The sequence below is a fragment of the Schistocerca cancellata genome, chromosome 12, assembly GCF_023864275.1.
Source record: "Schistocerca cancellata isolate TAMUIC-IGC-003103 chromosome 12, iqSchCanc2.1, whole genome shotgun sequence".
In the NCBI taxonomy this organism is placed as follows: domain Eukaryota; kingdom Metazoa; phylum Arthropoda; class Insecta; order Orthoptera; family Acrididae; genus Schistocerca; species Schistocerca cancellata.
The window spans coordinates 159951807-159967355 of record NC_064637.1 but is presented as its reverse complement, the minus strand read 5'-3'; positions in this window follow the sequence as shown (position 1 = coordinate 159967355).

Below are 15549 nucleotides of genomic sequence, written 5' to 3'. Positions count from 1 at the left end.
ACTATTTAACAAAATTCCGTCAATTTAAATTTACAGATTTATAGTAAACTCCTCAAAATTTATTCTAAACATACAATATATAAGCACTTACTATAAAATACGTAGTAAATTTTAGTGGATAGAGTTTTATACAGACGTATAAATATATAAAATGAAACCACCAATATCCGATGGTGTCGAAGACTTTTGAGGCTGTCCCACACTTTACTACATCCTAGCTTCTACACCCCCGTAGACTGTAGCAGTGATACGGTGATGATGACGATGACGATGATGATGTATGGTTTGTGGGGCGCAGAACTGCGCTGTCATCAGCTCCCGCATAAAGTCCCAATCTTTACACAGTCCAATCTAGCAACTTGCACGAATGATGATGAAATGATGAGGACAACACAAACACCCAGTCGCCGGGCAGAAAAAAAATCCCCAACCCGGCTGGGAGTCGATCCCGAGACCCCCGCGATCCAGAGGCAGTAACGCTAGCCACTAGACCACGAGCTGCGTTCGTGCTGCAGTGAGCCCCATAGCCACAAAGCATGTGGAAGTGTGGCAGTAGCTGATGATGCCCTTTGGTAAAAAGGGACAGTGCGCAAACAAAATTTAATTAGTACTTTTAGTTACAGATTCAGCTTCGTCTTCAAACTACGAGTAGATTGATACATGTCACGGGCTAAACCGCCCAGCAGTTTAAAACTAGATTTAATTAAATGCCGAGTAAATAATATCAAATTAATTTTTCGCGGCAGTTACGGGCGTCCACAGTCTTGCCTAACCACATGAGCGCTGAGAGATTGTAATTTTGTGACGAGTGGTTTAAGTAACACACAGGGTGGAGCAATCGTCGCTGCACAATTGGTTAAAATAAAACAAAAAATATGTACAGGAACATGATAATAGACCCCCATGATGCCACTAACTTAATATTTATTTAAGAATAAAGCAAAAATGAAACACCGATCGAACGGACGCATTAGCAAAGATATTAATTATGAATGCGCGGTAAGGCGCAGACAAAATACAACATTTTATCATTAAATTTTTTGTACATTAATTTTTTTTATCGAAAAAGAGCTAGACTTTCGAGTATGTAACAGCAGAGCGTACTGTGATAGCGATGTATTCTATTGTATGAGTGAATAATAAAAGGTTAAAGAACGTGTCAAGCATTTTTATTTATTGAGATAAAGAGAAGAGAAAAACGAAGAAAGTGGATTTTTTTGTGATTACGACAAGCACCGGTATCCCGGGAATTCTCTGTTGCCTCATCTTCAACTAGGTCAGCGAAATCCGATCGTTAAACGAAATTAAGCACAAACTAACTCCTCAACAACGCAAGATATACATACATCCAATTTCAATGCATTTTTTATTTAAACATATTACAAATAACAGCAAGACGTAGTACAGTAGGAAGTTTTAACCCGTTCAGTTGTTATTACCAAATGGTTATAGACTTACACACTACTTAAACTAAGTTGTGATCGGAACAACACACACACCCATACCCGAGGGAGGACTCGAACCTCCGGCGAGAGGGGCCAAAGGATTTTCGAGTTAAAAGCATTTCATAAAAGTGGTACTACTGCAGTTTTAATGAATGGGGAAGACGCTTTAGAGCAAAACCACTGTCCAGACAAACAGTGTACGACATACGAGATAGGTTTAAAGAACGTAGATTTGTTACGGATGCACCAAGATCTGACCGCCCATCTGCGGGTATGTTTAGCTGTGACCCAGAGTTCGCGAAAACCAGCGAGACGTTCAGCAACTGAGCTGGGTTTATCACAGAGGTCAGTGCAAGGAATGTTACTCGAACAAAAGGTTAAAGGTTACATTCCACGTTTGCAACATAGGTTAGTTCAACATGATCCAGATCGAGGTCTTCGGTTTCGTGTGTTGACCAACAGAAACATGATCCTAACGTATTCAGTAAAATTGTGTGGTCTAACGAGGCCTGTTTCAAGTTAATGACAGAAACAAAATATTGTGTTACAACAACCACCAAGTCAATTGTGTGTGTGTGTGTGTGTGTGTGTGTGTGTGTGTGTGTGTGTGTGTGTGTGTGTGTGTGTTTGGGGGTCTCATCATTTGCAACATTTGGACTATTATTATTATTACCTTTACTTTCTCACACTGTTAGGTCTGGTTAAAAATGGAAAGTGACGCGGACCTTGATCAAGCGTGACTTCCTTGTAACTGTACGGTATATGTTACATTGCATTTAGGAACTTTCGGATAATTGAACATGTATCAATAATTACAGATTTTTGTAGTTGTATATATATGTTTGGATGGAGCTGTATTGCATTGATGTACTGGTGGATATTGTGAGGTATGACTCCTGTAGTTGATAGTATAATTGGTATAATCTCAACTTTATCCTTATGCCACATGTCCTTGACTTCCTCAGCCAGTTGGATGTATTTTTCAATTTTTTCTCCTGTTTTCTTTTGTATATTTGTTGTATTGGGTATGGATATTTCGATTAGTTGTGTTAATTTCTTCTTTTTATTGGTGAGTATGATGTCAGGTTTGTTATGTGGTGGTGTTTTATCTGTTATAATCGTTCTGTTCCAGTATAATTTGCATTCATCATTCTCCAGTACATTTTGTGGTGCATACTTGTATGTGGGAACCTGTTGTTTTATAAGTTTATGTTGTAAGGCAAGCTGTTGATGTATTATTTTTGCTACATTGTCATGTCTTCTGGGGTATTCTGTATTTGCTAGTATTGTACATCCACTTGTGATGTGATCTACTGTTTCTATTTGTTTATTGCAAAGTCTGCATTTATCTGTTGTGGTGTTGGGATCTTTAATAATATGCTTGCTGTAATATCGGGTGTTTATTGTTTGATCCTGTATTGCAATCATGAATCCTTCCGTCTCACTGTATATATTGTCTTTTCTTAGCCATGTGTTGGATGCGTCTTGATCTATGTGTGGCTGTGTTAGATGATACGGGTGCTTGCCATGTAGTGTTTTCTTTTTCCAATTTACTTTCTTTGTATCTGTTGATGTTACGTGATCTAAAGGGTTGTAGAAATGGTTATGAAATTGCAATGGTGTAGCTGATGTATTTATATGAGTGATTGCTTTGTGTATTTTGCTAGTTTCTGCTCGTTCTAGAAAGAATTTTCTTAAATTGTCTACCTGTCCATAATGTAGGTTTTTTTATGTCGGTATATACCCTTCCTCCTTCCTTTCTGCTTAATGTGAATCTTTCTGTTGCTGAATGTATGTGATGTATTCTATATTTGTGGCATTGTGATCGTGTAAGTGTATTGAGTGCTTCTAGGTCTGTGTTACTCCATTTCACTACTCCAAATGAGTAGGTCAATATTGGTATAGCATAAGTATTTATAGCTTTTGTCTTGTTTCTTGCTGTCAATTCTGTTTTCAGTATTTTTGTTAGTCTTTGTCTATATTTTTCTTTTAGTTCTTCTTTAATATTTGTATTACCTATTCCTATTTTTTGTCTGTATCCTAGATATTTATAGGCATCTGTTTTTTTCCATCGCTTCTATGGAGTCACTGTGGTTATTCAATATGTAATCTTCTTGTTTAGTGTGTTTTCCCTTGACTATGCTATTTTTCTTACATTTGTCTGTTCCAAAAGCCATATTTATATCATTGCTGAATACTTCTGTTATCTTTAGTAATTGGTTGAGTTGTTGATTGGTTGCTGCCAGTAGTTTTAGATCATCCATGTATAGCAAATGTGTGATTTTGTGTGGGTATGTTCCAGTAATACTATATCCATAATTTGGTTTACTTAGCATGTTGGATAGTGGGTTCAGAGCAAGACAGAACCAGAAAGGACTTAATGAGTCTCCTTGGTATACTCCACGCTTAATCTATATTGGTTGTGATGTGATATTATTAGAGTTTGTTTGGATATTAAGTGTGGTTTTCCAGTTTTTCATAACTATGTTTAGGAACTGTATCAATTTAGGATCTACTTTGTATATTTCCAATATCTGTAGTAACCATGAGGGTGGTACACTATCAAAAGCTTTTTGGTAATCAATTTATGCGTAGTGTAGTGACCTTTGTTTAATTTTAGCTTGATATGTCACCTCTGTATCTATTATCAGTTGCTCTTTACATCCTCGTGCTCCTTTGCAGCAGCCTTTTTGTTCTTCATTTATAATTTTGTTCTTCATTTATAATTTTGTTCTGTGTTGTATGTGTCATTAATTTCTGTGTAATGACTGAAGTTAATATTTTGTAGATTGTTGGTAGGCGTGTTATGGGGCGATATTTAGCTGGGTTTGCTGTGTCTGCTTGATCTTTAGGTTTCAGATAAGTTATTCCATGTGTAAGTGTATCAGGGGATGTGTATGGGTCTGCAACGTAACTGTTAAATAATTTAGTTAGATGTGAAGGTGTTGAGGTGAACTTCTTTAGCCAGAAATTTGCTATTTTATCATTTCCAGGGGCTTTCCAATCGTGCGTAGAATTATTATTATTATTATTACTATTTAAGGAAACAATGACAGGAGACAGTGTGAACATAGAAAATAATTGTACTATTTTATTTTTAATGAAACTTACATTGTCTTTTGTTTAAATCAGTGTCCAGTGACCTTTGCGCCACCCTGTAAGAATTGGTACAGCGTGGCGTATTCCTGGAATGCCAAGGTAGCCGTTAGTTTTAATTTCACTCCTCCTTCACCACCACGACCAGCGGCTGGGGCACACACCCCGCCCTCCGTCCTCGTGGAAGACCCGTTATTCGGTGTCTCCGAACCTATGGGCCGCGGGCACTGGCTTCACGGCGCAGAACAAATTCGCAAGACGCACGCCTGTTAGCTTTGTCACGGGACTGCTCTTCTTGTCGGTGGAGGCGTACTGTTTCCCTGGGTCTTCGTACACGAGGGACGGACCCAGTTGGAGTCAGTCCTCAGTTGGAGCTGGTCTGTGAGCGCAGTTGGCGGATGTGTTGCCGGCACTGTGCACGGCTGTACGGGCTTTTAATGCATCGGTAGCGGCCATCGATCGCGCGACGGTCAGTAACCAGTTTCCGCATGCTAGTCGGCGATAATTCCGAGGCGACACAGTATCACGTGTACCGAGCTGCTGGCGTCGTGAACGTATCATGTTTCCGGAATAGCAATCTAAATCACCCCGGCCTGAGCCGGTCTACTCTATTATCGTGACTGTTGGCATTTCAGGTACGTCTCGGCGCACTCGGGCTTAATTCAGAGTTAAACCACTCATCACAATATCCGTAATTTGTTTCCTGTTTGTTTTTCTGTCTTGACCTGTAGCAAAACTACATGAAATGAACTCGCAGTTGCGAATGTGAAGAACCGTCAGGTGCGTAATGGAATGCCGACAGTAAAAGTTTGTGCCGGGCCGGGACTCGCGGCGAGCGGTCGCGTTCATTAGGCTACCCGAACACGCTTCACGGCCATACCCAAACCTCTATACGTCGTCGTCAATTTATCTACAACCTCTACTCGTACACCCGTTATGTATACTCCCGTGCAGGTCAGACTTTCAGATGGAAGTCGCTTGGCAGGTGTCGCTGGATAAATGCCATATTGCAGGGCTTGTGTTATTCCGAATTACGGGTCAATGTTCTTCGGCACATGCATGTCAGAAGGAACGTTACATTGTAATTCTGCAAGCCCTGCAATATACACTCATGCTTATAAATTAAGGATAATGCTGATACGTGGTGATACAACTCTCTGGTGTGCGGTTTGCCGGTTTAAATCACCTCAAGGTATGACCGCGCTGTGCATTTCACCTGCGGTCGTCGCACGGTGGCGCTGGCAGCAGTCCACATACGCAGAGGTGTGTTGGTGCATGTCAGAGTACGGTGCAGCGAGAAAGTGTGCAGACGTTTTCAGATGTGCTAATGGTGACTGTGTTGAAAATGGCTCAAATAACACATATTGATGACCTTGTGAGAGGGGTAGAATACTAGGGCGACTGGAGGCTGGTCAAACACAGCAGGTCGTAGCACGGGCCCTCCGTGTGCCACAAAGTGTGATCTCAAGATTATGGCAACGATTCCGGGCGCTACAGTACGGGGCGTCCACAGTGTACAACACCACAAGAAGACCGATATCTCACCATCAGTGCCCGCAGACGACCACGGAGTACTGCAGGTAGCCTTGCTCGGGACCTTACCACAGCCACTGGAACAGTTATCTCCAGACACACAGTCTACAGACGACTGAACAGACATGGTTTATTCGCCTGGAGACCTCTAAGGTGCACTCCACTGACCCCTGGTCACAGGAGAGCCCGTAAAACATGGCTTCAAGAACACAGTAGTTGGTCATTGGAACAGTGGTCTCAGATTATGTTCATGGACGAGTCCAGGTATAGTCTGAACAGGGATACCACCTCCTTAACGTCATTGAAAGGGACCTGTATGCAGGTCGTGGTTTGATGATGTGGGGTGAGATTATGATTGGTGCACGTACACCTCTGCATGTCTTTGACAGGGGAATTGTAACAGGTCAGGTGTATCGGAACGTCATTTTCGCACCAGTATGTCCGCCTTTTCAGGGTTGCAGTGGGAAACCTTCCTTGTGATGAATGATAACGCACAGCCCCACCGAGCTGCCATCGTGGAGGAGTACCTTGAAACAGAAGATATTAGGCGAATGGAGTGGCCTGCCTGTTCTCCAGACCTAAACCCCATCGAGCATGTCTGGGATGGTCTCGGTCGACTTATCGCTGCACGTCTTCAAACCCCTACGATACTTCAGCAGCTCTGACCGGCACTGGTGAAAGAATGGGAGGCTATACCCCAGCAGCTGCTCGACTACCTGATCCAGAGTATGCCAACCCATTGTGCAGCCTGTGTACGTGTTCACGATGATCATATCCAATATTGATGTCTGGGTACATGCGCAGGAAACAGTGGCGTTTTGTAGCACTTATGTTTCGGGATGGTTTTTTCAACTTATCACCAATACCGAGGACTTACAGATCTGTGTCGTGTGTGTTCCCTATGTGCCTATGCGATTAGCGCCAGTTTTGTGTAGTGTCACGGTTTGTAGCACCACATTTTGCAATTATCCTCAATTTATGAGCACGAGTGTAGTACGCAGCAAGACTAGTTCTTGGCAGTTTCTTGCTTGATTTGCCTACATTAACAGTGAAACACTTGTACCAGGCTACCTCTCATCTGCGACAATATATGTCGTATTTTACCCGATCTCTCTGCTTGTGCTTGTTGTATAGCTTCCCCCTGTTTATTATCAATGCGAACACTGAAAGCCCAGTTAGACATGGTGGAGCCCGATGCAGGAAACGGCTGGTACAACGGCAGAACCGCAGGTGAGATTTGACATTGGCAGCTCACTAGAGGAACAAGACAAACTGACAACGAATTTAATCATTGCTCTCTATCTTTCAGTTAGTCTGATAATCCCATGCCATCACAGGAAACGGCAACCACAAGACAACAAACAGACTGCCTTATGTACACGCACAAACTTTCGAAATGAACCGAAATAGCTCTGTGCAACTGGCTGGGCTTTGCAGTGCTGTGGCTTGAGAGAGAGAGAGAGAGAGAGAGAGAGAGAGAGAGAGAGAGAGAGAGAGAGAGAGAGAGAGAGAGGGGGGGGGGAGGGGGGACAGAGGTGAAGGGGGGGGGGGGAGAGGCAATGTTGGCAACTACGAACAGAACGGGTTATAACGTCGTCAAAGGGCCGATGGTTTACGGTCGTTACATCAGACTGTCGCACAAACAAGGTTTTTCCTTTGTTTTTTTATACAAATTTCGTATCAGTAAATTTTTGGTTGCCTTACAGTCAAACTTCAAAAAGCAGAAGAAATGTAGTACGCCTAGTGTTTCTGGAGAGGCACTGAAGAGGAATTTTTCGTACGTTATCCAGTACGCACAGCAATAAAATGCCAGCAAAATGTACAAATCATAAGTGAGGAAAGAATTATTAACATTGTACACTGTTCAGTAATGTCGAATACGGCCTTGGACAGTCAGAGAGAGGAAATGTAGAGCAAAACGTACTGCGAGTGCTGTATAGTATAACAATCATGGAGCCGGCCGTTGTGACCGAGCGGTTCTAGGCGCTTCAGTCTGGAACAGCGCGACCGCTACGGTCGCAGGCTCGAATCCTGCCTCGGGCATGGATGTGTGTGATGTCCTTAGGTTAGTTAGGTTTAAGTCGTTCTAAGTCTAGGGGACTGATAACCTCAGATGTTAAGTCCCATAGTGTTCAGAGCCATTTGAACCATTTGAACAATCATGGGTGACCCAAATTCGTTCCATTTACGGTATTACAAAAGTTAATCACGAGCAGAAACATGAAAATTCAGGATTCTATACATAAAACTCCAGAAAGGGCTACAATTTCTCTTGTGTTTCTCTTTAAAATGTTGTACATATGTGATGTGCCTAATACGTTGACAATATCTAACACACACAACCACAAAAATCAATAACGAACACGCTGTTAATCTACGTCTGTACTTTGGAAAAATAACAGATATTGGAGTTTAATTTTCTAGTCTGCTATAATTGCACCAAACATAATGTTTAATTTTTTTATGCGGTTGCTGCAGGTTTAAAATATATTACAGTGACGCACAATAGCGTACTGTCCTCCTTCAAGTTATCAGTTATTTTGTTTACTTTTTGTATTTGAGATATGCGACCGCGTTTTGCCTTTGGAGATGTGTTCGTTTTAACTCCTCATTTGAAACCAACAATCTACACAAAACAACAGTTTCAAAATAAGCGTTATATTGTTCCTAGTAATCCCCAAATACGTTACAAAAATAAATGAACTTCGGAAGTTATAGACCCGTGGTCTAGGGGTTGCGTCTTTGATTCATGATCAAAACGTCTTCGGTCCCGGGTTCGATTCCCGCCACTGCATAAATTTTGATAAATAATCAACATTGGCGGCGGAAGACTTCCGGCATAAGAAGTCAGCCTCATTCTGCCAACGGCCTTGTCAAAGAGGGCGGAGGAGCGGATAGAGGTTCAGGGCACTCTCTTGTCCTAGGGGTGGGAAATTGCCCCTAAAGGCGGAAGAATCAGCAATGATCAACGACATGAGAATGCAGAAGGCAATGAAAACCACTGCATTAAAGACACGTAACGTGTATCCACAGGACATGTGGCCTGTAATTGAAGAAGTGTCATGATAATCTCTCCATTGGCAAAAGATTCCGAAATAGTCCCCCATTCGGATCTCCGGGAGGGGATTGCCAAGGGGGAGGTTACCATGAGAAAAAGATTGAATAATCAACGAAAGGATAACGTTCTACAAGTCGGGGCGTGGAATGTCAGAAGCTTGAACGTGGTAGGGAAACTAGAAAATCTAAAAAGGGAAATGCAAAGGCTCAATCTAGATATAGTAGGGGTCAGTGAAGTGAAGTGGAAGGAAACAAGGATTTCTGGTCAGATGAGTATCGGGTAATATCAACAGCAGCAGAAAATGGTATAACAGGTTTAGGATTCGTTATGAATAGGAAGGTAGGGCAGAGGGTGTGTTACTGTGAACAGTTCAGTAACCGGGTTGTTCTAATCAGAATCGACAGCATACCAACACCGACAACGATAGTTCAGGTATACATGCCGACGTCACAAGCTGAACAGATAGAGAAAGTGTATGAGGATATTGAAAGGGTAATGCAGTAAATGCAGTAAAGGGGGACGAAAATCTAATAGTCATGGGCGACTGGAATGCAGTTGTAAGGGAAGGAGTAGAAGAAAAGGCTACAGGAGAATATGGGCTTGGGACGAGGAATGAACGAGGAGAAAGACTAATTGAGTTCTGTAACAAGTTTCAGCTAGTAATAGCGAATACCCTGTTCAAGAATCACAAGAGGAGGAGGTACACTTGGAAAAGGCCGGGAGATATGGCAAGATTTCAGTTAGATTACATCATGTCGGACAGAGATTCCGAAATCAGATACTGGATTGTAAGGCGTACCCAGGAGCAGATACAGACTCAGATCACAATATAGTAGTGATTAAGAGTAGGCTGAAGTTCAAGACATTAGTCAGGAAGAATCAATACGCAAAGAAGTGGGATACGGAAGTACTAAGGAATGACGAGATACGTTTGAAGTTCTCTAACGCTATAGATACAGCAATAAGGAATAGCGCAGTAGGCAGTACAGTTGAAGAGGAATGGACATCTCTAAAAACGGCCATCACAGAAGTTGTGAAGGAAAACATAGGTACAAAGAAGGTAGCTGCGAAGAAACCATGGGGTAACAGAAGAAATACTTCAGTTGATTGATGAAAGGAGGAAGTACAAACATGTTCCGGGAAATCAGGAATACAGAAATACAAGTCGCTGAGGAATGAAATAAATAGGAAGTGCAGGGAAGCTAAGACGAAATGGCTGCAGGAAAAATGTGAAGACATCGAAAAAGATATGATTGTCGGAAGGACAGACTCAGCTTACAGGAAAGTCAAAACAATCTTTGGTGACGTTAAAAGCAACGGTGGTAACATTAAGAGTGCAACGGGAGTTCCACTGTTAAATGCAGAGGAGAGAGCAGATAGGTGGAAAGAATACTTTGAAAGCCTCTATGAGGGTGAAGATTTGTCTGATGTGATAGAAGAAGAAACAGGAGTCGATTTAGAAGAGATAGGGGATCCAGTATTAGAATCGGAATTTAAAAGAGCTTTGGAGGACTTACGGTCAAATAAGGCAGAAGGGATAGATAACATTCAATCAGAATTTCTAAAATCATTTGGGGAAGTGGCAACAAAACGACTATTCACGTTGGTGTGTAGAATATATGAGTCTGGCGATATACCATCTGACTTTCGGAAAAGCATAATCCAGACAATTCCGAACACGGCAAGAGCTGACAAGTGCGAGAATTAACGCACAATCAGCTTAACAGCTCATGCATCGAAGCTGCTTACAAGAATAATATACAGAAGAATGGAAAAGAAAATTGAGAATGCGCTAGGTGACGATCAGTTTGGCTTTAGGAAATGTAAAGGGACGAGAGAGGCAATTCTGACGTTACGGCTAATAATGGAAGCAAGGCTAAAGAAAAATCAAGACACTTTCATAGGATTTGTCGACCTGGAAAAAGCGTTCGACAATATAAAATGGTGCAAGCTGTTCGAGATTCTGAAAAAAGTAGGGGTAAGCTATAGGGGGAGACGGGTCATATACAATATGTACAACAACCAAGAGGGAATAATAAGAGTGGACGATCAAGAACGAAGTGCTCGTATTAAGAAGGGTGTAAGACAAGGCTGTAGCCTTTCGCCCCTACTCTTCAATCTGTACATCGAGGAAGCAATGATGGAAATAAAAGAAAGGTTCAGGAGTGGAATTAAAATACAAGGTGAAAGGATATCAATGATACGATTCGCTAATGACATTGCTATCCTGAGTGAAAGACAAGAAGAATTGAATGATCTGCTGAACGGAATGAACAGTCTAATGAGTACACAGTATGGTTTGAGAGTAAATCGGAGAAAGACGAAGGTAATAAGAAGTAGTAGAAATGAGAACAGCGAGAAACTTAACATCAGGATTGATGGTCACGAAGTCAATGAAATTAAGGAATTCTGCTACCTAGGCAGTAAAATAACCAATGACGGACGGAGCAAGGAGGACATCAAAAGCAGACTCGCTATGGCAAAAAAGGCGTTTCTGGCCAAGAGAAGTCTACTAATATCGAATACCGGCCTTAATTTGAGGAAGAAATTTCTGAGGATGTACGTCTGGAGTACAGCATTGTATGGTAGTGAAACACAGACTGTGGGAAAACCGGAAGAGAAGAGAATCGAAGCATTTGAGATGTGGTGCTATAGGCGAATGTTGAAAATTAGGTGGACTCATAAGGTAAGGAATGAGGAGGTTCTACGCAGAATCGTAGAGGAAAGGAATATGTGGAAAACACTGATAAGGAGAAGGGACAGGATGATAGGACATCTGCTAAGACATGAGGGAATGACTTCCATGATACTAGAGGGAGCTGTAGAGGGCAAAAACTGTAGAGGAAGACAGAGATTGGAATACGCCAAGCAAATAATTGAGGACGTAGGTTGCAAGTGCTACTCTGAGATGAAGAGGTTAGCACAGGAGAGGAATCCGTGGCGGGCCGCATCAAATCAGTCAGTAGACTGATGACAAAAAAAAAATACTTCTTCAAAAGTGTAATAAAAAATACGTCGTTTTATACGTTAAATCACAATAAGCGATGTCGTAGGATGCAATCTTTTTTTTTTAAATGCCGTTTACTTACGATACAGACGGGACCGTTAGATTTCGCCTTTATTGCCAGCAGGTCGTTTAAAGCGATATAGCCGTAAACGGTATCGACCGTACGTGCAACAGCCTGCTGCACCAGCAGTATTGCCCAATCATAGCGCAGTACTGCCGTGCATTGCAGCCACATCGCAGGAATGTCAACGACAGCACTGTTGTGGACGCACATAGCCGGAAAATACGCCTCGAGTAAACGCGCCTTTAGTGCTGCAAACCATTAAAGAGGACATCCCGAGGAAACATTTTCGTGTTTGAGCTACTACACCGTTGCCACTTCATCGCTGGGCCAGTTGAGGTATGACTGGTTTAGTCAGACATCCTACGCCAGTCCTGCGCCCCCTCAGCTTGCCAAGCCGACCTCTGCTGCTGACCTTAAACGGCTGCAAGGAGGAGCTTCGATGCAGCCAGGTTGCGGGTTGTAGCGGCGGCACGCGTGCATAGGCGGCGGCGGCGGCGGCGGCAGCGTCGACTATCGATTGCAGCGGTCACGCGCGACTGCCTCACGCTCTCTGCCGGTCGATACGTTGACGCCGGGGAACCCCACCACTTTGTAGCGAGAGGCGGAGGTAAACAAACCGGCGCTGTCCGCACTCTGCTACGGGCCTAAGCTCAACGCTAAAAATGTAAACGTCGTGAGACTAGGGCCTCCAGTCGGGTAGACCGTTCGCCGGGTGCAAGTCTTTCGATTTGACGCCACTTCGGCGACTTGCGCGTCGATGGGGATGAAAGGATGATGATTACGACAACACCAATCCCTGAGCGGTGAAAATTTCCGACCCCAGCCGGGAATCGAACCCGGGCCCTCAGGATTGAGACATGGTGTCGCGCTGACCACTCAGCTACCCGGGGGCGGACACCCTCAGTGCTGTAAGTGACGAAATGTTCTAGCCATCCTAATAGTAAAACAAACTGATCAGCAAAACTTAATGACGGAACTAAGCTTCCGTACGATGTGTCACTGCCAGGTAACGTGGATCGACGAAACGTGGACCATACATCGAAAGAACCACTGCACTATACTGCCCCTTAACTCGAGAGATTCGGTTTCTCATACCGCTTGAAAATTTTCGAATTCGCTCTCGAAGATCAGTTCTGGCAGAATGCTTTCATACCCTCGTGTCGGCCGCATTATTCACTTCTCTGTTGGTGCAGCTTATTGACACGTGTTAAGGTCTCCAAGACGGCACCTCATGAAATACGAACCTGTTTTCTTCAGTATAGTACAAAACGTTTTACCAGGGACGTTTCAGTTTTAGGATCCTGAGTTCCATGAAATTTTTGGTCAGAGTATCGAGGAAAATTCCAATGACATAGATCAAGAGAGAGACCAAAATGACGACGATTATACGCTTCTGCGTATAATTATACGCTTCTGCGTATAATTATACGGTTCTGCTAGAGCAGGATCATTCAGAGGAAGAACTTCAGAGCAATTAGTGTAGTAGGAACTTTTCTGTTTTTTCCAATGAAATTCTAAAAGTGTTAAATACAATCAAATGTGTTCTGAGCGGTGATAAGGAAAAATGTAAATTCCAGCACTGAACGTCAGTTTCGCAGACTTCCTTTTTGTGGCTATCGTGGGCAATTTCTATGTGCAAGTTTAAACGTTGAAATTGAGTTCCATGTGAAACTTTTGTAGTACAGAGATACCATATTTTTTTCAGGATCTAAAATTAAGTTCTCTGACAGTTCGTTTATGTATGCTGTTCACAATCTATACATGTAATGTTCCTAATAGATATTTGCCCATCTACTCATTACTCACGCACACTATGGTGACGATTCCCGTAAGAATTCGGGTAACCTGTGCGTATTCGCACAGATGGTCAGTGGTCGGGTAGCCATTTAACTGTATATGAAGGTAGTATCTGTTCTCGAAAGAACAGATACCATTGATGACCGTGCAGCTTCTCTAGAACATTACATATGTAGATTGTGGGCAGTTGTGGGGAATGTGGGTCTCACAGGGAGCGTGCAAGGGACAAGTCCCTGCAGTCGCGGTATTCATCTGTGTCCTCGGTGATTCAGATGGATGGAGCGCCTGCCATGTAAGCAGGAGATCCCGGGTTCGAGTCCCGGTCGGGGCACACATTTTCAGTTGTCCCCATCGAGGTATATCAACAACACCAGTCGGCAGCTGAGGATTTCTATTAATCATCATTTATTCTAGAGAAGCTGCACGGTCATCAATGGTTCTTTCGAGAACATATACCATCTTCATATTTAGTTTTGGCTGCCTGTCTCACCTAAACTGACGTTAGAGTTACCTCCTCAGGCCGACCCTTGGAACCCTTTCGAGCACTACTGTTCTGCTGTTTTGTAGATTGTGATTTTCTTTTGTCTCAAGGACTGTGCGAGGCCTTCAATCGCCTATTAATTTAGTTTGTTTTAATTTGTAAATAAGGTCTTCAGCCGTCTCAAGTTAAAATTTGAAAATTCACTTGTTTAGAACCTTTCTAAATTTTCTTCTGTATTGGAAATTCTTATGCTGGCCTTATGCCTCAGTTCTTCTATGTCCAGTGTGTGGCCTTGAGCCGAGTATTTGTGTAAATTTTTTGTAACTAAGGGCTTCAGACCTGCGTATTCCTTAAGCGAATTTAATAACTTGTGTTCGGGCCTTCAGCCGTATTGTTTTGAATCCTTTTAAGGGCATGTGTGATTAAGTGTTTTTAGGAAAATAAAGTTTGTGTGTTTTGTGCAACTAACAGTAACTGTGAAAGGGTACAGTACTGCCCGACATTGAAAATAGGTACAACATACTTCATTATTTTTGTCACAACACCACTTTTTTTTGTAAAATAACTCAATTTCAATTAATACAGCGAAGCCGGATACCAGTGTGGGAAAGAATGACTATTTATTTAATTGATCACATGTGCACTCCCACAAAGTAAATCCCTACATCCAGTTTGGTGAGATCTGTGAAATGAATGAATGATAGTGAATGTGAATATATGATCATCTTTGAGACGATCCTTTGGCCACCTTTGGTGGGACCAAAGAGATGAAATTTACCTGAGCTTTGAGCGCCTGAAATGTGGCTGACCAATACGGTAGCAAGGTGCTCCCCCACTTCAGCAGAGGTGCGAGAGGACCTGAAGAACGGCCATGTTTCAGCACTCTGCCGCTGGATCTTGTGCTGTTAAGACCTGTTTTAGTTGTGCTCCGTAAAGACAAAAGAGTGGAGACATGGTATGCATGTGGAATATTTAAGAGTAGTTTGAAATAATAATTTCTCTATTTCAGGAACTTTTGTGGGGAGAATTAAATGTCAGGCAGGTAATATTAATGGGATTGTAGTAATC